The sequence below is a fragment of the Lynx rufus genome, unplaced genomic scaffold, assembly GCF_022079265.1.
Source record: "Lynx rufus isolate CCGP_SWC_20201006 ecotype Redwood Valley unplaced genomic scaffold, mLynRuf1.p SCAF_13, whole genome shotgun sequence".
Classification (NCBI taxonomy): domain Eukaryota; kingdom Metazoa; phylum Chordata; class Mammalia; order Carnivora; family Felidae; genus Lynx; species Lynx rufus.
In genome coordinates this window covers 45,839,732-45,861,499 of record NW_025814827.1, presented here as the reverse complement: position 1 = coordinate 45,861,499, position 21,768 = coordinate 45,839,732, and positions in this window count along the sequence as shown.

Here is a 21,768-nt window from a genome sequence, read left to right as displayed (position 1 = left end):
TTATTCAAAGTCCCAACCTTCTAATGAGGTGGTTGGTCTTTCTAGTGACTAACCTTCATCCTGAAGCTATCCACAAGCTGCCCCCGTCCCCCCACCCCCCAGCTCGTCATCTTATTAGCATAAACTCAGGTGTGATCCAGGGGCTCATGACTAACAAGTACACTTCGATTACTTGGGAAATTCCCAGGATTGTAGAAGCTCTGTGTCAGGAACCTGGGACAAAGACCAGACAAACTCTGTTATAGCATGAGAAGACAGGTGATATGGGCATGTTTCTGTATAATGAACTTTAAATGATATACAGAGGGTTCCGATAGGTCTTCTAAACTGTAGCCAGCACACAGAGAAAAGTCCATATGATGACCCAGCAAGAAGAGGGCCATCTGCAAGCCAAGGAGAGAGGTGTCAGGGAAAACCAGACCTTCTAATACCCTGATCTTGGACTTCTAGCCTCTGGAACTGTGAGAAATACAATTTCTGTTATTTAAGGACCCAGTCTGTGATATTTTGTTATGGCAGCCTTAGCAGACTAATACAGTGCCTTTGCTTATGCACTTCCTCAGAGTTTGCTTTTCTAGAGTCTTTGCCAGTTGTATTCCTGAGGAGACTCTAAGATGTTCTACAAGATGCCTGCTGCTAATTTGTCAGCGTGGGGATGGTTTCTGACTCTTTGTAGGTGTGAGGACTCTGCCCATGCTGCTATTCTGCATTGACCCTTCTGTGCTCGATTGTATCCTTTTTTTTTTTTTTTTTTTAACGGCTGTGCTATCTGAGGCTATTTCTTACCTGCATTTTGTGAGACTTCTTGTTCATCCCATTAAATCTGTCCTGTCTGGAGCCGCCCCGGGGCTGCTTTCATTAAATGGTCTTATGTCAACTGTCAGGTGGATTAGTCTTGTCAAGTATAATCATTCTGTTGGGAAGCTAAAGGAAACAGATGCAGAGGAATTAGGTAAATTCTACCTGAGCACATGTAGCTAGTTGGTAAAATAAGTGAAATTTGAATATCAAGCTCTTACCTCATGTTTAACTCTGCTTTCCACTCTACCCGTGAACTGTCTCACATTTGTGAGTTAAATGAACAGAAACATTTTGTTGACAGTCTTCCCACCTCTCTCAAAATGTGTGGAACCAGAGCAAACTACTTGTCCTGTTAGTGTCACCTCATTAGATTCTGGGAACTGCAAGAAACGGAAGAAGAACTTAATAGCAATAAGCTCGATTTTTCTTAACGTTCCCCTTTAGAGGTTCTGAGCAAAGACAGCAAAGGATCCAGATCACCCAAAAGTGCCAATTAAGGGAACTTGACTGCATATCCAGATAACAAAACTGCTACCAATTATCCAGAGGTTTCTCTTCAGTGTCCACTTTGTAAAAAGTGGCTGGTGAATTCATCCATACCAGGCGCTGATGTTTATACCTTCTATTTTAAAAATGAGTGAGAAAGAAGACCTCAGTTTTCCCTTCTGAGAAAAGAGAGTGTTCTAAAAACATCTTATTTTAAATTACTTGCTTATGGACACCCAAAAGATTCCATAAAAGATGGGATGTGGATATAATTTAAGGGAGATGTAGTTCCAAGTTGTATGAGATTAAAAAATAAGGATGCACAGAAAGCCTCCAGCTCTTCCAGTCAATCTGATGGATGCTTGAGTTCTTCCCTTGATTATCTCGTTCTTTAGCCAGCAGTCCTCATGTTGAAACGAATAGAATGGAGATGATTAACTCAGAAATAGGCAGGTCATCTGACAAAGAGGAGGAATAACCATCTGCCAAGAGGACCTGTCCTACTAAACCTTCTGCATCTCCTCTAAGGTTTAAAGACATTTGTGTCTTTCTCATGAAGCCTCTCCAGTCTTCAGACTCAAGCCTTCATGCCGGAGATACCTGCTTCCTTTGTTCATATTCACACAAATCCACAGGTACTGTGTTTCATGATTTAGAAGAGTTTTTCCCTTTTTAACAAGGATCCAATCAGAATAAGATCAGCAACAGCAGCAGTTTTAGAATTAATCATTTTGTTTGTTTTGTTTTTAAAGCCCAAGTTAATAGCCCCTTCAAAATAGATCTCAAAACGGAATGGACCAATTGTACTCAAAATTCTGGTGCACAGCCCTGCACATCACAAGGCGCTGTCTTCCCTTGCCATATTTCTAAATAGTTATAGATGGTGTTCTCAGTTTGTGCGTGTCATTAATAGAGGAAGATGGAAAAGCAGCTTAGCTCCTTGTCCCTTTCTTCTGTTGGCTCCTATACCCGGGGTCTTCTTTTTGCCCCTCCAGACCTATCCATTCCCAACCAGGGAGGCTGGTCCATATGGATGTCATCAACATACTCTGATGCCTTCTGGCTCTGGGTGGGTTTGGCTAAAGGAAGCCATCATCAGGAGACAGAGATGATGGGTGCAAAAGAGGTGGAGGTGTATTCCAGAGGCTTGCTTCCTTCTAGTTCAAGAGGGATGGCTGCATCCTGCTTCCAATGAGTGGCCCTTTTCCTATAGCTGTGCTCTGTGGGTACTCAGAATCTCCCTTTCCTGAGACCCATCAGGCCTAGAAGGTGGTAACCAAGGTAGGAAGTTTCCATTGTTGGTTTCATAAGCCCTGCCTAAGTCTCTGTAAATAGTCCCTTTATCAAAATCTCAACTAGCCTGGTTTGCATGAGCCATCTGTTTCTAGATGGGTCTGATACCATTCTTTGTGTTCCTCTCTCTCTCTTTTTGCTGTCTCTCATTCACCTTTGACCTTTTCCTCTTCCCTAATTTCCTCCCTCTGACTACCATTCTTAATTTCTATGTATATCTCTTTTCCCTGATCTTCATTTTCTCTTTTTCTCTCTGACATTTATATTCATGCTTTTCATTACAGTAATACTGCATTATTTACCTTATTTCGGGGGGGTGGAGATGAATTTCACTTAATGAAAATCTTAAATAGTTTTGAAAAATATAAAAGCAAGCTGTTCTTGCTACCGGGTATGTAAAATGGTATAACCACTTTGAGAAGCAGTCTGGCGGTTTCCTGAAAAGTAAAACACACATTTATAATATGATCTAGCCATTCCATTGATAGTTATTTGCCACCCTCACCCCAAATTGAAAGCATACAAAGGATTTTACATGAGTATCCATAGCATTTTTACTTATAATAGCCAAAAATGGAAACAACTCAAATATCTGCCAGTAGGTGAGTGTATAACAAATTGTAGGATATCTATGCAATGGAATACTACTTAGCAGCCAAAGGGAATGAACCATTGAGATATACACAACACGGATGAGTCTTGAAGTAACTAGGTTGAGGGGCGCCTGGGTGGCTCAGTCGGTTGAGCGTCCAGCTTTGGCTCAGGTCATGATCGTGGGTTCGAGTGCCGCATTAGGCTCTGTGCTGACAGTTCAGAGCCTGGAGCCTGCTTTGGATTCTGTGTCGTCTTCTCTTTCTGCCCCTCCCCACTTGCGCTCTGTGTGTGTGTGTGTGTGTGTGTGTGTGTGTGTCTCTCAAAAATAAATAAACATTTTTAAAAAATTTTAGAAATAACTAGGTGGAGTGAAAGAAGCCAGACAAAAAAGGTGCATCCTGTAGGATTTAATCTATATAAAATGAACTAAGTGACAGAAAACAGATTGGTGGTTGCCTGAAGGTGGCAGGGGGCTGAGAGAGGCCAGGAGAGAGGGATTATAGAGGTGCATGGGTTAACTTTTGGAAGTAATGAATATGTTCACCAACTTGTTATGATGGTTTCACAAATGTATACATGTCAAAACTTATCAAATTGTGCACTTTAAATATGTGCGGTTATACCTCAATAAAGCTGTTAAAAATAACACACAGTGATGGGCTTAAAGATGGTCTATTATTAACCAATTACCATAGATGTAGTGGTTTAAAATAGTATAAATTTACTCTCTGATAGTTCTGGTGGTTTCAGATACTTGGTTCCTTTTGGAGGTTTTCAGAGGAGAATCCATTTCCTTGTGTTTTTCAGCTTCTAATGGTCATCTGTGTCTCTTGACTTGTGGCCCCTTCCTCCACCATCAAAGGGCATCACTCCAATCTCTGCTATCATCATCACATCACCTTCTCCTCTGTAGTAAGAGCTCCCTCTGCCTCCCTCTTATAAGTACACTTGTGATCACATTTAGGGCCCATCCCGATAACTCAGGATAATCTCCCTTTCTCAAGATCCTTTAAAAAAATTTTTTTAAGTTTATTTATTCATTAAGAGAGAGAGAGAGAGAGAGAGAGAAAGAGAGAGAGAGAACGTGAACAGTGGGGAGAGAGAAAATACCAAGCAGGCTCTGCACTGTCAGCACAGAGTCCAGTGCGGGGCTGGAACTCACAAACTGTGAGATCATGACCTGAGCAAAAATCAAGAGTCAGATGCTTAACAGACTGAGCCACCCAGGTGCCCAAGATCTTTTTTTAAAAAATTTATTTATTTACTTATTTTGTGTGAGAGAGAGTGCATGTGCACGCACATGAGTGGAAAAGGGGTGGAGAGAGAGGGAGAGAGATAATCCCAAGCAGGCTCCACACTGTCAGTACAGAGCACAAAGCCCCATGTGGGGCTCAATCCCATGAACTATGAGATCATGACCTAAGCTGGAATCAAGAGTTGGATGCTTAACCAACTGAGCCACCCAGGCGCTTCCTCATCTCAAGATTCTTAATCATATCTGCAATGTGATCTTTGCCATATAAGGAAACATTTACAGGTTCTGGGGATTAGGACATCCATATCTTTGGGGACCATTACTAAGCCTGCCTCAGATGGTGTACTGTTTGCTCTGCAAAAATTCATGTTGCTTAGTGTCTGGGAATAGCTTCTCTCTTTCTGTTTTGCACTGAAGTATTTATAAGTAGCCCTGGCTCTTGAAGAGGATAATTTCCAGGTTGGATACTCCCTGAAAATCTCACTGGGCAGGAATCACTAACTGTGTTACTTCTGTGCACAATACTAGGCATCTCCAGTGTAGCAGCCTAAACCTCTCAAACCCATTCTTGCGTGGGCCATGCATTGTTGCAGAGAGGGGCTCGGATGGCTAGGGGAAGGATGATCCTTTAGACAAATGTTGCCATTCTGCCCAAAGCTATTCCCTATTTTACAGGCTCCTATCTGCCCTTTGTTAACTCGTCTCTAATCATACCCCCCTCTTTAACATACTATCTTTTCCAGTCTGACTGGTGAGGTGCTAGGAAAATGCTCACCACCTCACTCTCTGTAGGAAGCAGACATCAGGGCCCATTTGTAGAGATGCTTCTAGAGAAGCTGCTGAGATGGAGCTGTCATTCCTAAAAAAGGATGGACCCTTGGGCTTTGCTGACCCTCAACCCTAGCCTCTTGGAGCTTTCTCAGAGGAGTGGAGAGGCTGTGGATAGGGTTTGGTGTGCTAGGGAATGAGGTCAGGAAGAGACTTTGCCTTTTAAGAAGCCCCTCCCCCGCCCTGCTCCCCCCCACCCCCCACGGGGCAGCAGATGGAATCAGAGAGATGCTGTTGCTTGCTGCTCACAGCCTCTGGAGTGGCTGCCTCAGATCTGCACTCTGGCCTACACCCACAGGAGGCCCAAATCTACTCAATCAAAAAATATCTCCAAACTGGGAGTTCTCCAATGTACGATTGCCTCCAAAAGGCAGACAAATGGCAAGACTTGAATCTAGACTAGGAAGTTTGTGGTTGAAACTTGGGTGCCTCTAGCAATGCCTTTGGGGCCCAGAGGATGGTTCTCAGGCTGTAAAATGAGAGGGGTAGCTTCCATCTACAAAATACTCTCCTAAAGCAGGGGAGATGGTCCTATTTGTTCCTTTTGCTGCCCTAACATGCTGGATTTCCTCCATGCAGCATGTAGCCTGGGGATTCTGGTGGTCTCTCCTATGCAAAGGGTCAGGTAAGGGAGATGAAAATGTTATCCTAGTGTGGACACAGCTGAAGTTCCTTCCCTTGCCTGAAGGGGTCAGCAAAGGCCCAGGAAGGGTAGAGACATCTTGACTCCCAGGAGAGACCATTCCTAATAGGCCATCAGGTCCAGGAGACAGTCCCTACTGAGCTGCTGTGTTATTAGTTTTTCTGCTTGCACATAGACAGATCCTCCCACAGTGTTCCCCTAACTGCCTGGAGATATTGGGGCAGGCCTTGGATGTTGGAGAATGGGAGTCTGTATGGGATACGGGAAAGGCGGTGGGCCCAAGGCCTCCGACTGAGGAGAGCCACGTCAGTGTAGAATCCCCCAGCTCTGCCCTCTTGGATACTTACCCTGGGATGTCCATGTCCTAGCCAGAGCCTGTAATCAAGCCATCAAAGCTAATAGGATGATTTCCTCATAAAATGAAATTGTGGATGAAGAATGGGGATGCAGGAAACAGATTAATGGTTCTAATGCTTTTTCCTCAACTTTCATTACTCAATAAAGTATAGTCATCTGACTCCTTGTTTGTGTGCTAGGAAATGATGACTTCTCTGAGAGGCTCTTAGCAATGATTGTTTTGTTCCCTGTTGTCTGTGTCTATTTGAGTGGGGACAGGCAGAAGAGACCTTGACAGAGATGGGCAGCTCATCACAGTCTGACCCTTTGATGAGCATCTGGCTTCTTTTCCAGTCTCACTGGTTGCCATATTTTCAATTGTCAATAATGTTTCTGTTGTTTAATTACAAAAGTATGACAAGAATACACACTGTTATTATTAAAAAAAAAAACACAGAGGAAAGAACAAAAACCTATTTTACTTGACTCCTCCAGTCTACCCCTTCCTAAGAAGGGAGAATCTATTATTGTTGGTTTGGGAAATATCCTTCTCTGTATATGTGGTGGTTTGAAAATATGTCCACAATATTTCATCCTACTTCCTTCAAATGGTGGAGCCTAATTCCCCTCACCTTAAGTGGAGGATGTACTTAGTGACTTGCTTTTAAAGCATGAAATATGGTGGAAATGATGGTTTGTGATGTCTGAGATTAGGACTTGAGTGTTATTAGGTCTTTCTCTTTGTCACTCTCTTGGACCACCTGCTCTGGGGCAAGCCAGCTGTTCTGTTGTGAGGACACTCCAGTGGACTTAATGAGAGGTCCATGTGGTGGGGAACTGAGGCCTCCTGCCAACAGCCATATGATTGAGCCATTAAGAAATGACTCTAATAGATTCTACCACCTCTGAGGGTACAGGCTCTCTGATGTCAGGCACTGTGCTCCTCAGGGTTTCCCTCTCTTGGAAATAAGAGCACATATTCCCCAGGTGTGCTTTTCTATTGATAAAGAGTCCCTAAGGGTTTATATAATAGGCATGTCTACTTCCAGAGCTCGGGTTATGTGGTGGTTTCTGATACTTGCTGCTAGTACTATCCTCCAGGAGGAGAGGATTTATTACTTCAGTTGCTGGGAGTGCTACTGGCAGAAAACCCTCAACAGTCAAACCCTTCAGGATTTCTTTAGCTGAAGGAGACACCATGCCCAAGGTCTTGACCCCTTCTCACAGCCCACATCTGATGATTGATGAATGAGTGGTATGGAGCCCAGCCCTCTCTCCCCAGCTCAGGAGAGCTCTGCAGGGTATACCATCTTCAAATTCCCCTGCAGGATTGCCTGAGGCATTCCACTAAGACTGCATTGCAGCTAGACTCCATCCTCTGCCCACTCTGCCTCCCCACTCATCCCTTTAACAGATATTGGTACTGGAAGGACTTGCTAATAAACCTCCTGCATGTTAGTTTCAATCTTAGAGTCTGCTTCCTGGGAAACCCAAGCAGGGATGGAATATTCTAAGAAAGCAGATGAGGATGAGGTGAGGTTTTAGAGTTGGATGACTGGCACCCAGCTGGTGTCACATGTGGTAGACAGAGCACTGATAGAAGGTGGCAGTACAATCGTCCTCTGGTTATGAACTGTGATCGTGTGCTGGTGGAAGGGAATGCGTCAGCTGTTGCAAGCCATTTGACACACATAGGAAAATAGCAACTATATTGATGCTCTGGAGAAGGATACAAAAGCTGAGGGTAATCAGTCAGTTGTTATTAAAAGCTAAGTGTCAGACCTGGAGGACCTCTTTGGAGGCATGTAAAGAGGCTCTTATCTCCTGCAGTGAGAGGGCAGAGAAAGCTGAGAATCAGGCTTGGAGCTTAACCACAAGAGTAGAGGAGCTCCAGAGACGGTTTGACTCCCAACTGAGGAAAGTCTGCTATGCCAAGGACAGACCTTTGATGGGAAAGAATGGGACTCTCTACATGAGATAGGCTGTCAGAGGTGATAGCCCAGAATTATGAATCCTCATTTTTCCCTGGGAACCAATGGGTAGAAGCAGGAGTGGCCCTTTTTGCCATCACTCTTGGTGACCAACTTGGGAACAATCTCTTTCCCACTCCTACACCTCTGGCTTCTGTGAATATAAAGCATTCCCAAGGAGGAAATTCTTCGATTTGGGAAAAGGCAAACATTCTCTTGAACTGTAAGTTATGGCTGCCATCTGGAAACCTTGGGCTACTTGTGCCAAGGAACAGCAGGCAAATAGAGGATTCACCATCCTGACAGGACTAACTGATCCTGATCATTAGGCAAGACAGAGCTACTGTTACACAGTGGGAGTGGGAAGGATCACATTGAGAGGCAATGGGAAATCTCTTCAAATACAAACCTTACTCTATTTGTTACAGAAATTTACCTTATATACACATTCTTTTATATATGTTAGAATTATTTATATTGCAAGACTCAGAACAAAACAGAATAACTAATACTAATTAATAGGGAGTTAGTTCAGTAGATTATATCTACTCTTATTATGGATCATATGCATCTATTAACAGAATGAAGTAGATCTCTGTGTGTTCATCTCCCAAGACATATTTAGTAAGTGCAAAAAGTAATGTGCAGAGTAGTCTACATAAATCTTTTGATATAAAGAAAAAAATATAAATATGAATGCTGATATAGGCACACACAATATTTTTCCGAGTGATACATAAACGTTTTTTAAAAGTAGTGGTTGCCTTTAGGGAGTGAAATTGGCAGGTTAAAAAAATTTTTTTATATCTTTCTGTAATATTTGACTTATCTAACCATATCCATGTATTTTATTGCTTTCACTTATATATAATAGCAAATGTCTGAGAAGTGGTAGGCCATTAAAATTTTATTCTTTCCAATTTTTGTCTTACAAATTATTGCATGCTACTTAACATCCAGAAATCAGGAAAAGAAGTGGAGAGTAGGTTAATATTTTCTCCCCGCTTTTGGGCTTCAAATCATTTGTGAATTACATTGTAGGACTTCAGAAAAAGCAGCCTAGTGAAGAATCCATTTATGTGTCATTGCCCGGAAACTCCTTAATCCCTTACCTCACCACCTCCGCATTCCCAGTAAGAGGAGCCACTTCTTACTGGGTTATGTATAGTTATGTGTGTGCGTGTGTCCTGGATTATACCTGGCCAAAGGAGTAGCATATAACAATGGGCACAGTCTTCCCATATTACCACTCAGAGCAGCCCTGAGCCTCAGGAATAAGCCTGATTTCGGGCTGTCAGAATCACCGTGACTTCCTCCTTGTTTTCTTTCTTTCTTTCTTTTTTTTTTTTTTAATTTTTTTATACTTTATTTATTTTTCAGACAGAGAGACAGAGTGTGAGTGGGGGAGGAACATAGAGAGAGAGGGAGACACAGAATCCAAAGCAGGATCCAAGCTCTGAGCAGTCAGCACAGAGCCCGGCGTGGGGCTGGAACCTGTGAACTGCGAGATCATGACCTGAGCCGAAGTTGAACGCTTAACCGCTTAACCGACTGAGCTCCCCAGTGGCTCCTCCTCCTTGTTTTCCACTCTCGATCTCTCTCATGGTCTCAATAGTGGTCCTGCCAGCTGGTCTCAGTCAGGGATACTCCACCTGCTCAGGCATCCTGTAGTGACTTTGGCTGTCAGAGGGACTCTGGTTCTCTCCTCTTAGGAGCTCTGTTTCCATGTAAATGTATGAGAGCAAAGAGAGTTATGTTTGGGTTTGTTTGGATTCTGGGTAGCATTCAGGAACCATATGTCATATTCCATTTGGTACATCTGGGGAGGGCTGATGCAACTCCATTTGTCTATAGAGTCTGAACCCAAGCCCCCATTCAGTTTAATACCCTTCTACTGCTATGCAAATAACTCACAAAGGGATGGATCGCTCCACTGTCAAATCTTGTTACGTTCCTGGTAACCGGGATTGGTTCCTCACAAAATTACCAGGTTTGGGCAGTGCCTTTGGGTTCTGTCTCTCTTACTCTCCCTGGAAAGTTCATGTCTTGGGGCGCCTGGGTGGCGCAGTCGGTTAAGCGTCTGACTTCAGCCAGGTCACGATCTCGCGGTCCGGGAGTTCGAGCCCCGCGTCGGGCTCTGGGCTGATGGCTCAGAGCCTGGAGCCTGTTTCCGATTCTGTGTCTCCCTCTCTTTCTGCCCCTCCCCCGTTCATGCTCTGTCTCTCTCTGTCCCAAAAATAAATAAACGTTGAAAAAAAAAAAAGAAAGTTCATGTCTTCCCAGGAAGTGCCAATTTTTCAGGAGCACAGGGTATTAATGATGCTACATCTCCAGCATTTTGGTTCAGACACAGAAAACACAAGAGGACTGTGTAAGGGGCTGGGGAAAGGAAGAGCATTTTCTTCCTTCTAACCCAGAACTTCATGACTCTGCAGTTGACCATGGTACCCCTGGTCCTATTGTGGGTCTGGGCTATTCTCTTTCTGCCTTGGGATTAGTATGGCCAGTGACTCCTCTTCAGATTTGATTTGAAGGTACTAAGGGTGTGCCTCTAAATCATATTCTCTCAGTTGTCCATATTAACTTAACAGGATTGGCAACTCTATGATGGTCAAATGATCCCACACTGCCTTAAGCTTAGAAAGTATATATGCTATTGGTAAACAGTGAAAAAAACCAGGCAGGTGTCCAGGGGCATCGGAGTGTACCTGAGAATCTGTTTATAGCTCCACTGCCTACAGGGCATGAAGTCACAGGATAGTTAGGATGGAGCTGGGAGGATCAGGGAAAGTTCTAAACAGGTGGAATAAAGAAATCTACTTAATTTATGCCTCGGATGACCTCTGGAAATAGCCTCCTAGCTACAGTGTTCTGGTGGATAGCTGTCTATTGTAGTAGTACGACATTTGAGTCTCTGAATTTGCTTCTCCCCTAAAGCTGTTCTTTCTCCTGCAGTTGGTGGCAGGTGGTGCTGCCATATATCAGTGAGGGCAATTAAGGAGTCCATAGCCCTATAAACAGGAGGAGAAGCCATGACCATCCCAGTGACAATGACCATGGAGGCTCATGGCAATGGCCATGCAGAGGTGCCTGCCCTCTAAGACCTGCCTTGGGAATCTAATTCCTTCCTTTTTCTGGGCTTCAAGGAGTCTATTTATTCTTGAAGTCACTACCACTGGTGGAGGAAAGTGGCTGCCTGACCCTCCCTGCTCTACACTTGTCCATGGTAAAAGGGTAGGCCAGGCTGTGCTGGGTAATCAACAATCCCCAAATCTTAGTGACTTAACTCAATAAGAATTGATTGCCTGTGTCAGTGCAGGCTCTGTGGCACTCCCAGGCAGCTTTTCTTCAAATACCAACGCAAGGACTCTGGCTACTTCCATCTTGCAACTTAATCATTTCAGAATCCTTCACTTCCAACCACACTAATAGGAGGGAGAAGATGAGCCAAGGTTTTTGTAGGAAATTTTAGAGGCCAGGCACAGGCAGAAATTGTTATAGCTTCAACAGAATTGCCCTGAAGGCTGGAGCTCTATCCTTTGTACCTTTGCAGGAGAAGAAATGGGATTGGTGAGTGCAGATCCAGTCTTTGTCGTGTTCACGCAGGGCTTTACCCCCCATGGTTACTGCAACTGCTTCCAGTTTTTCAGGCACTCATGCAGCTCTCTCTCTCTCTCCCCATCACAGTCTACCAGCTTTCTTGATGTTTTCAAACCTTAATGGTACTGGTTTACTAGTGGCACATAAACAATTGAGATCTGAGGTCTCAACATGGCCACCACATAGTTGTTGTTCCATAATATTTAATTGAATTAATGGAGAAGGCTAAGGATGTTTGGATTTAGGTGTCTCCACATCAGATTTGAAGAAAAGCCAGTCTCAGGGGTCAGACTGAGCTAAAGGCAAGAAGAGACTTTCAGTTCTGCCTGTGCCCAGAGATGCCCCCAGAAATCCTTATCCTTTGGAATCTGGCTGTGGTACAGTGAGTCCACAGAACATGAAGAACTGTGGTCTACTATAGAAGCATGGAGTTCTGGCTTAAAGGTGGCAACTTTTTTCCTTGCCAGCCTTGCACATGGGCCTGGTGATGATTCCCTGTGTTTGAGCCAACCCAGGGTTAATTACAGCAGTCCTCAGCCCCCTGTTTCATTCTGTTTGTCTCTGTGTGTGTTGACCTGGCCTTGCTTCTCTGGATCAACCAAACAGATCCTTGCTGATCATCGTCACTGCAGAGAGAGGGTGGGTATCTGAGGCCTGAGGTAGCCTGAGCCTGGCCAGGCTGGGGTCCCAGCATAAACCTGACCCCAATAGGTGCTGAGTTATAAACCATTTAGTGGCTGCCTGAATTATCAACACATCTGATATTCCTGCTCCTGCTTCCTGCTATTCCTGTGCTTCCTGCTTCTTTACCATTATTGTCAATAAGGAGCTTTACCAATAAATGTAAAACCCTGGCACTTGATGAGGTCCTGTTTACCTCTCCTTGGTGTGGCCTTTGCTTCTGTGTACTATTCACTCACCTCCTCCTGTCTGCTGCTAATGGTTGTAGTCTGGGGAAGGGTGTCTCTCATTATTCCTGGAATATTTGTTAGTGTGATGAACTGAGCAGTTTCTTGTCTTTTGTTGGCGGAGGGTGTCTCACTATTTATTTATTGACAAATATTCCACATCTGTGATCCTCTCCAGTCAGAATGAGAGCTGTTGGCCTTGGGTAGTTGGAGAATGAAGTCATCTGACGCATTCATTCTGTGAATGGCCCCACAGATAGCATAGGATTTAATCTGGCTTTGGAACCTGCCCATCAGCTTGTCAACCTTGGCCTAATTCATCGGGATGGACACATGGCCCTTCGTGCCGATGATGTGGTTGCTGGCTGACCATTTCTGCTGAATGTACAGGTCCACAAATTCACCAGTGTTGTTATGGGTGGTGAGGCCACATCTAGTGCCACCACAACTGGGGCACTTTCTTGATGATTCATTTTTTCAGCTCTGTGACCTGAGACCACATTGTACCAAAACCAGCTTCTGAGAAGAATAAGACAATAGGGCTAAGTGCTTTAATCCTCTGTCACAAACATCCTCTTCTCTGCACTGAAGATCCAGCTGACTGAAGTGCTTCACATATTTCAAACCACTCCACTACCTTGGGATCTAGGGTTTTCTGCTATTTAACTAGAATGAATGTTACTGCGTGCAGTTGCAGTGGCCTGTTCCCATGACTCTTAGTCCTATGCAGCTGCTTGCTTCATCAAGAGGAGGTAAATTTATGTGTCTCATGGAAAATTTTCTCAGTTCTTCTGGATGCATCTTTCTTCCTGAGTTAGCACAACCTTTGAGCAAGTCAACCACGCTGAAGTTGGCCTTCTGGGCTCCCTGCAGAAAAATCTGGGGAAAGGTCCTAGCTCTGCCTTTGTTTCATGTCCATGGAAATAGCATGCACCTCCCACCCCTGATTTAGGACATGGTGTCTGCATTCTGGCCTCTTACCTCTACCTGACTCATTCTCCTCCACCTGACGTCCATCCGGATCTCTCTCATCTACATCTTCTCAGCATTCACATTAGTAGGAGGGCTAATGAAAGGAGTCAGGGGAACTAGTAGATCCATCATGTGAGAGGAGGTATGGAAAAAACTTTTTAAAACTGTCACAGGAGATGTAAAATCTTAGATTAGCCACATTCAAGTAAAGAATATGAAAAGCATAGGAATCGTTTTTAAAAATTGGGTTTAAAAATTATAAAAGATATATATATCCAGTTTTAAAAATGAAATAGCCCATGGGGCACCTGGGTGTCATAGTCAGTTAAGCGTCAGATTCTTGATCTCAGCTCAGGTCCTGATCTCAGTGTCATGAGTTCAGGCCCTGTGTTGGGCTCCACACTGGGAATGGAGCCTACTTAAAAAAAAAAAAAAAAATGTTTTTTTAAATAAAAAATGAAATAATCCAGAAAAATATCAAGTGAAAAGTAAAATCTTGGGGCACCTGGGTGTCTCAGTCAGTTAAGGGTCGGACTTTGGCTCAGGCCATGCTCTCATGAGTTTGAGCCCACATCAGGCTCTGTGAGGACAGCTCAGAACTTGGAGCCTGCTTTGGATTCTGTCTCCCTCTCTCTCTGCCCCTCCCCTGCTCACGCTCTGTCTCTTTCTCCTTCAAAAATAGACATTAAAAAAAATTTTTTTTAAAAGAAAGAAAAATAAAATCTCTAGCCCCCTTATATTTTCAGTTCTTCCAGAGGCTAGAGATTAGGAAAAACAAGAAAGCTGGATCACTACTTCATTTTTTTATAGCAAAATTAATTACGCATAAGTCAAGTTGGCATAAAAATGAAACTATAAAAGTACTAGAGGAAAACATAAGAAAAAACATATTTTGAAAAATATTCTTAATGTGTGACACTTTCCTAAGCATGACTCAATAACTGAAGCCATAAAAGGAAAGGTTGATACATTTGATCATATCATATTTCATATTTATCTATTTTTGCCTTCTACTTTTTCTATTATAATTTCAAATAGAAGTGATAATATCAGGTATCTGTCTTATTCTGACTTCAAATGGAAAGCTTTCAAATGACTTCATTATCTGTGTGTTGTTTTTCTTTTTTTTTTTTTGTAGGTACTACTTATGAAGTTAAGGAAGTTTTATTCTTAGTTTGCTATTTGTCATGAATAAATGTTGAATTCTAGCACATGATTTTTCTACATTAATTTTTATAATGTGATTTTTCTCCTTGAATCATATGGTGTATTATATTGGTTGTTTTTTTTAAAAAAAGATTTTATTTTTTTAGAGCAGTTTTAGGTTTACAATAAAGTTGAGAGGAAGAATCAGAGATTTCGTATATAGCTTCTGACCCCACACTTGCATGGCCTCTCCAATTATCAGCCTCACTTATCATAATGTTACTTTTTTTTTTCATCCAAGGATGAACCTACCTTGACACATTCTAAGCACCCAAAGTCCGTGGTTTACCTTAGAGTTAACTCTTGGTGTTGTACATTTAACGGATTTGGACAAAAGTATGATATGTATCCATCATTATAATGTCATATAGAGTATTTTCATTGCCCTAAAAATTCTCTGTGCTCTGCCTGTTCATATCTCTCCCAACCGTTAAGCCCTGACAACTGCTGATCTTTTTATTATCTCCATAGTTTTGCCTTTTCCAGAATGTCCTATTTAAAAAAAATTTTTTTCTTACTGTTTATTTAATTTTGAGGGAGATAGAGAGACAGAGCATGAATGGGGGAGGGGCAGAGAGAGAGGGAGACAGAACCCAAAGTAGGCTCCAGGCTCTGAGCTATCAGCGTGGAACCTGATGTGGGGCTCAAACTAACAAACTGTGAGATCATGACCTGAGCCGAAGTCCAACGCTTAACCGACTGAGCCACCCAGGCACCCCCAGAATGTCCTATTATTGGAATTATACAGTATGTAGCCTTTTCAAATTGGCTTCTTTCCTTTAGTAATATTCCTCTAAGGATCCTTCCTGCCTTTTTATAAATTGATAGCTCATTTCTTTTTAACACTGGCTAATATTCCATTGTCTGGATATGCCACTGTTTATTTATCCATTCACCTACAGAAGAACATCTTGGTTGCTTCCAAGTTTTGGCAATAATAAATAAATCTGCTTTAAACACCATGGTCAAGTTTTTGTGTGGACATAAGTTTTCAGCTCCTCTGGGTAAATATCAAGGAGTACAGTTGCTGGATCATTATCGTAAGAGTATGTTTAGTTTTGCAAGCGACTGCCAAACTGTCTTCCAAAGTGGCTGTTCCATTTTGCGGTCTTCCAGCAATGAGAGTTCCTGTTATCCCATATCCTTCCAGCATTTGCTATTGTCAGTGTTCCAGATTTTGGCCATTCTAAAAGGTGTATAGTGGTGTCTCATTGTTTTAATTTGCATTTCCCTGATGATACACGATGTGGAGCATCTTTTCATTTGCTTATTTGCCTTCTGTATATCTTCTTTGGTGAGGGGTCTGTTAAGATCTTTGGTCCGTTTTGGTTTTTTTTCTTTTTTAGATTTTTCAACTTTATTTTTTTTAATGTTTTTTAAAAATTTAATATAAATTAAAAAAAATTACACCCCAGTTAGTTAGCATATAGTGCAATAATGATTTCAGGGGTAGATTCCTTAATGCCTCTTACCCATTTAGCCCATCCCCCCCTCCGACAACCCCTCCAGTAACCCTCTGTTCTCCATATTTAAGAGTCTCTTATGTTTTGTCCCCCTCCCTGTTTTTACATTACTTTTGCTTCCCTTCCCTTGTGTTCATCTGTTCTGTGTCTTAAAAGTCCTCATATGAGTGAAGTCATGTGATATTTGTCTTTCTCTGACTAATTTCACTTAGCATAATAACCTAGTTCCATCCACGTAGTTGCAAATGGCAAGATTTCATTCTTTTTGATTGCCGAGTAATACTCCATTGTGTGTGTGTGTGTGTGTGTGTGTGTGTGTGTGTGTGTGTATATGTATGTATATACACACCACATCTTCTTTATCCATTCATCCATCAGTGGACACTTGGGCTCTTTCCATACTTTGGCTATTGTTGATAGTGCTGCTATAAATATGGGGGTGCATGTGTATCTTGGAAATAGCATACCTGTATCTCGTGGATAAATACCTAGTAGTACAATTGCTGGGTTGTAGGGTAGTTCTATTTTTAATTTTTTGAGGAACCTCCATACTGTTTTCCAGAGTGGCTGCACCAGTTTGCATTCCCACCAGCAGTCCAAAAGAGATCCTTTCTCTGCATCCTCGCCAACATCTATTGTTGCCTGAGGTGTTAATGTTAGCCATTCTGACAGGTGTGAGGTGGTATCTCATTGTGGTTTTGATTTGTATTTCCCTGATGATGAGTGATGTGGAGCATTTTTTCATGTGTTGGTTGGCCATCTGGATGCCTTCTTTGGAGAAGTGTCTATTCATGTCTTTTGCCCATTTCTTCACTGGATTATTTGTTTTTTGGGTTTTGAGTTTGATAAGTTCTTTATAGATTTTGGATAGTAACCCTTTGTCTGATATGTTGTTTGCAAATATCTTCTCCTATTCTGTCGGTTGCCTTTTAGTTTTGCTGATTGTTTCCTTTGCTGTGCAGAAGCTTTTTATTTTAATCAGGTCCCAATAGTTCATTTTTGCTTTTGTTTCCCTTGCCTCTGGAGACGTGTTGAGTAAGAAGTTGCTGCGGCCAAGATCAAAGAGGTTTTTGCCTGCTTTCTCCTCGAGGATTTTGATGCTTCCTATCTTACATTTAGGTCTTTCATCCATTTTGAGTTTATTTTTGTGTCTGGTGTAAGAAAGTGGTCCAGGTTCATTTTTCTGCATGTTGCTGTCCAGTTTTCCCAGCACCACTTGCTGGAGAGACTGTCTTTATTCCACCGAATATTCTTTCCTACTTTGTCAAAGATTAGTTGCCCATATGTTTGTGGGTCCATTTCTGGGTTCTCTATTCTGTTCCATTGATCTGAGTGTCTGTTTTTGTGCCAGTACCATACTGTCTTGATAATTATAGCTTTGTAATACAGCTTGAACTCTGGGGTTGTGATGCCTCTTGCTTTGGTTTTCTTTTTCAAGATTGCTTTGGCTATTTAGGGTCTTTTCTGGTTCCATACAAATTTTAGGATTGCTTGTTCTAGCTTTGTGAAGAATGCTGGTGTTAACTTGATAGGGATTGTATTGAATATATAGATTGCTTTGGATAGTATTGACATTTTAACAATATTTGTCCTTTTTGTCCAGGAGCCTGGAATATTTTTCCATTTTTTTTGTGTGTCTTCTTCAATTTCTTTCATAAGCTTTCTATAGTTTTCAGTGTATAGATTTTTCACCTCTTTGGTTAGATTTATTCCTGGGTACTTTATGGTTTTTGGTGCAATTGTAAATAGGATGGATTCCTTGATTTCTCTTTCTGTTGCTTCATTGTTGGTGTATAGGAATGCAACCAACTTTTTGTGCATTGATTTTATATCCTGCAACTTTGCTGAATTCATGAATCAGCTCAAACAGTTTTTTGGTTGAATATTTTGGGTTTTCCATATATAGTATCCTGTCATCTGCAAAGTGTGAAAGTTTGACCTCCTCCTGGCTGATTTGGATGCCTTTTATTTCTTTGTGTTGTCTGATTGCAGAGGTTAAGACTTCCAATACTATGTTGAATAACAGTGGTGACAGTGGACATCCCTGTCTTGTTCCTGACCTTAGGGGGAAAGCTCTCAGTTTTTCCCCATTGAGGATGATATTAGCATTGGGTCTTTCATATATGGCTTCTATGATCTCAAGCTATGATCCTTCTACCCCTATTTTCTTGAGGGTTTTTAAAGAAAGGATGTTGTATTTTGTCAAATGCTTTCTCTGCATCTATTGAGAGGATCATGTGGTTCTTGTCCTTTCTTTTATTGATGTGATGAATCACATTGATTGTTTTGCAGATATTGAACCAGCCCTGCATCCCAGGTATAAATCCCACTTGGTCATGGTGAGTAATTTTTTTAATATATTGTTGGTGCCGGTTGGCTAATATCTTATTGAGGATTTTTGCATCCATGTTCATCAGGGAAATTTCTCCTTTTTAGTGTGGTCTTTGTCTGGTTTTGAAATCAAGGTAATGGTGCCTTCATAGAAAGAGTTTGGAAGTTTTCCTTCCATTTCTATTTTTTGGAATAGCTTCAAGAGAATAGGTGTTAACTCTTCCTTAAATGTTTGGTAGAATTCCCCCGGAAAGCCATCTGGCCTTGGACTCTTGTTTCTTGGGAGATTTTTTTATTACTAATTCGATTTCCTTACTGGTTATGGGTCTATTCAAATTTTCTATTTCTTCCTGTTTCAGTTTTGGTAATGTATATGTTTCTAGGAATTTGTCCATTTCTTCCAGATTGCCCATTTTATTGGTGTATAATTTATCATAATATTCTTTTATTATTGTTTTTATTTCTTCTGTGTTGGTTGTGATCTCTCCTCTTTCATTCTTGATTTTACTTATTTGGGTCCTTTCCTTTTTCTTTTTGATCAGACTGGCTAGTGGTTTATCAATTTTGTTAATTCTTTCAAAGAACCAGCTTCTGGTTTCATTGATCTGTTCTACTGTTTTTTTTTTTTTCTTTTTTTCATTTTGATAGCATTAATTTCTGCTGTAATCTTTATTATTTCTTGTCTTCTGCTGGTTTTGGGTTTTATTTGCTGTTCTTTTTCCAGCTCTTTAAGGTGTACGTTTAGGTTGTGTACCTGAGACCTTTCTTCCTTCTTTAGGAAGGCCTGGATTGCTATATACTTTCCTCTTATGACTGCCTTTGCTGTGTCCCAGAGGTTTTGGGTTGTGGTGTTATCATTTTCATTGGTTTCCATGTACTTTTAAATTTCCTCTTTAACTTCTTGGTTAGCCCATTCATTCTCTAGTAGGATGATGTTCTTTAGTCTCCAAGTATTTGTTACTTTTCCAAATTTTTTCTTGTGGTTGATTTTGAGCTTCATAGCATTGTGGTCTGAAAATATGCACGGTATCATCTCCATCTTTTTGTACTTGTTGAGGCCTGATTTGTGTCCCAGTATGTTGTCTATTCTGGAGAATATTCCATTGCACTGGAGAAGAATGTATATTCTGCTGCTTTAGGATGAAATGTTCTGAATATATCTGTTAAATCTATCTGGTCCAGTGTGTCATTCAAAGCCATTGTTTCCTTGTTGATTTTCTGACTAGATGATCTGTGCATTGCTATAAGTGGAGTGTTGAAGTCCCCTACTATTACGGTATTATTATCAATGAGTTTCTTTATGTTTGTGATTAATTGACTTATATATTTGGGTGCTGCCACATTTGGCGCATAAATGTTTACAATTGTTAGGTCTTCTTGGTGGATAGACCCCTTAATTATGATATAATGCCCTTCTTCATCTCTTGTAACAGTCTTTATTTTAAGGTCTAGATTTTGTGATATAAGCATGGCTACTCTGGCTTTCTTTTGTCAACCATTAGCATGATAGATGGTTCTCCTTCCTCTTACTTTCAATCTGAAGGTGTCTTTAGGTCTAAGGTGGATCTCTTGTAAACAGCATATAGATGGATCTTGTTTTCTTATCCATTCTGTTACCCTATGTCTTTTGATTGGAGCATTTAGTCCACTGACTTTAGAGTGAGTACTGAAAGATATGAATTTATTGCCATTATGTTGCTTGTAGAGTTGGAGTTTCTGGTCGTTTCTAGTCTTCTCTGGTCATTTCTAGTCTTTGTTGCTTTTGGTATTTATTTATTTATTTATTCATTTATTCATTTATTTACTTATTTACTTTCATCTTTTCTCCCTCAGAGAGTCCCCCTTAAAATTTCTTGCAGGGTTGGTTTAGTGGTCAGAAAATCCTTTAATTTTTGTTTGTCTGGGAAACTTTTAATCTCTCCTTCTATTTTGAATGACAGCCTTGCTAGATAAAGAATTCTTGGCTACATATTTTTCTGATTCAGCACATTGAATATATCCTGCCACTCCTTTCTGGCCTGCCAAGTTTCTGTGGATAGGTCTGCTGAAAGCCTGATCTGTCTTCCCTTGCAGGTTAAGGACTTTTTTTCCCTTGCTGCTTTCATGATTCTTTCTTGCCTGAGTATTTTGTGAAGTTGACTGTGATAAGCCTTGTTGATGGTCAGTTTTTGTTTAATCTAATGGGGGTCCTCTGTGCTTCCTGGATTTTGATGTCTGTGTCTTTCCCCAGGTTAGGAAAGTTTTCTGCTATGATTTGCTTTCATAACCCTTCTACCCCTTTTATCTCTCTTCATCTTCTGAGACCCCCTATGATTCTGATGTTGCTCCTTTTTAATGAGTCACTGATTTCTCTAATTCTTAAATCGTGCTTTTTTGCCTTAGTCTCCCTCTTTTTTTCTGCTTCATTATTCTCCATAAGTTTGTCCTCTATGTCACTGATTCTCTGCCTCATCCATCCTTGCCACCGTGGCAACTGAGATTGCAGCTCAGTTATAGCATTTTTTATTTCATTCTGACTAGCTTTTACTTCTTTTATCTACACAGAAAAGGATTCTAATCTATTTTCGACTCCTGCTAGTATTCTTATTATCATGATTCTAAATTCTGGTTCAGACATGTTGCTTGTGTCTGTGTTAGTTAAGTCCCTGGCTGTCATTTCTTCCTGCTCTTTCTTTTGGGGTGAATTACTTCGTTTCATCATTTTGAAGGGAGAAAAGGAATTAATGAGGTAAAAAAAACCCTAAAATTAAAAACAATTAAAATTTTAAAAATATTAAAATTAAAAAATTAAAAACAAACACACACACACAAAAATCAAATAAATGATGGTAGATCCTAGGTGTGTTTTGGTCTGGGTGTTGAAAGTGGTTTGAGAAATTAGAGGAAAAAAGGGGGGGAGAAAAAAAGGAAATCGTCTGAGAATTTGAAAATTGAATACACTGAAGTAGACTAAATTGAAATTATGGCAGTAACATAGAATTTGAAAAAATTTACACAAAAGTAAAAAATATAGTGGAAAAAAATTAAAGGAAAATATTTTTAATAAAAACTGGAAATAAAAATGAATTTTTTCTCTTTCTGT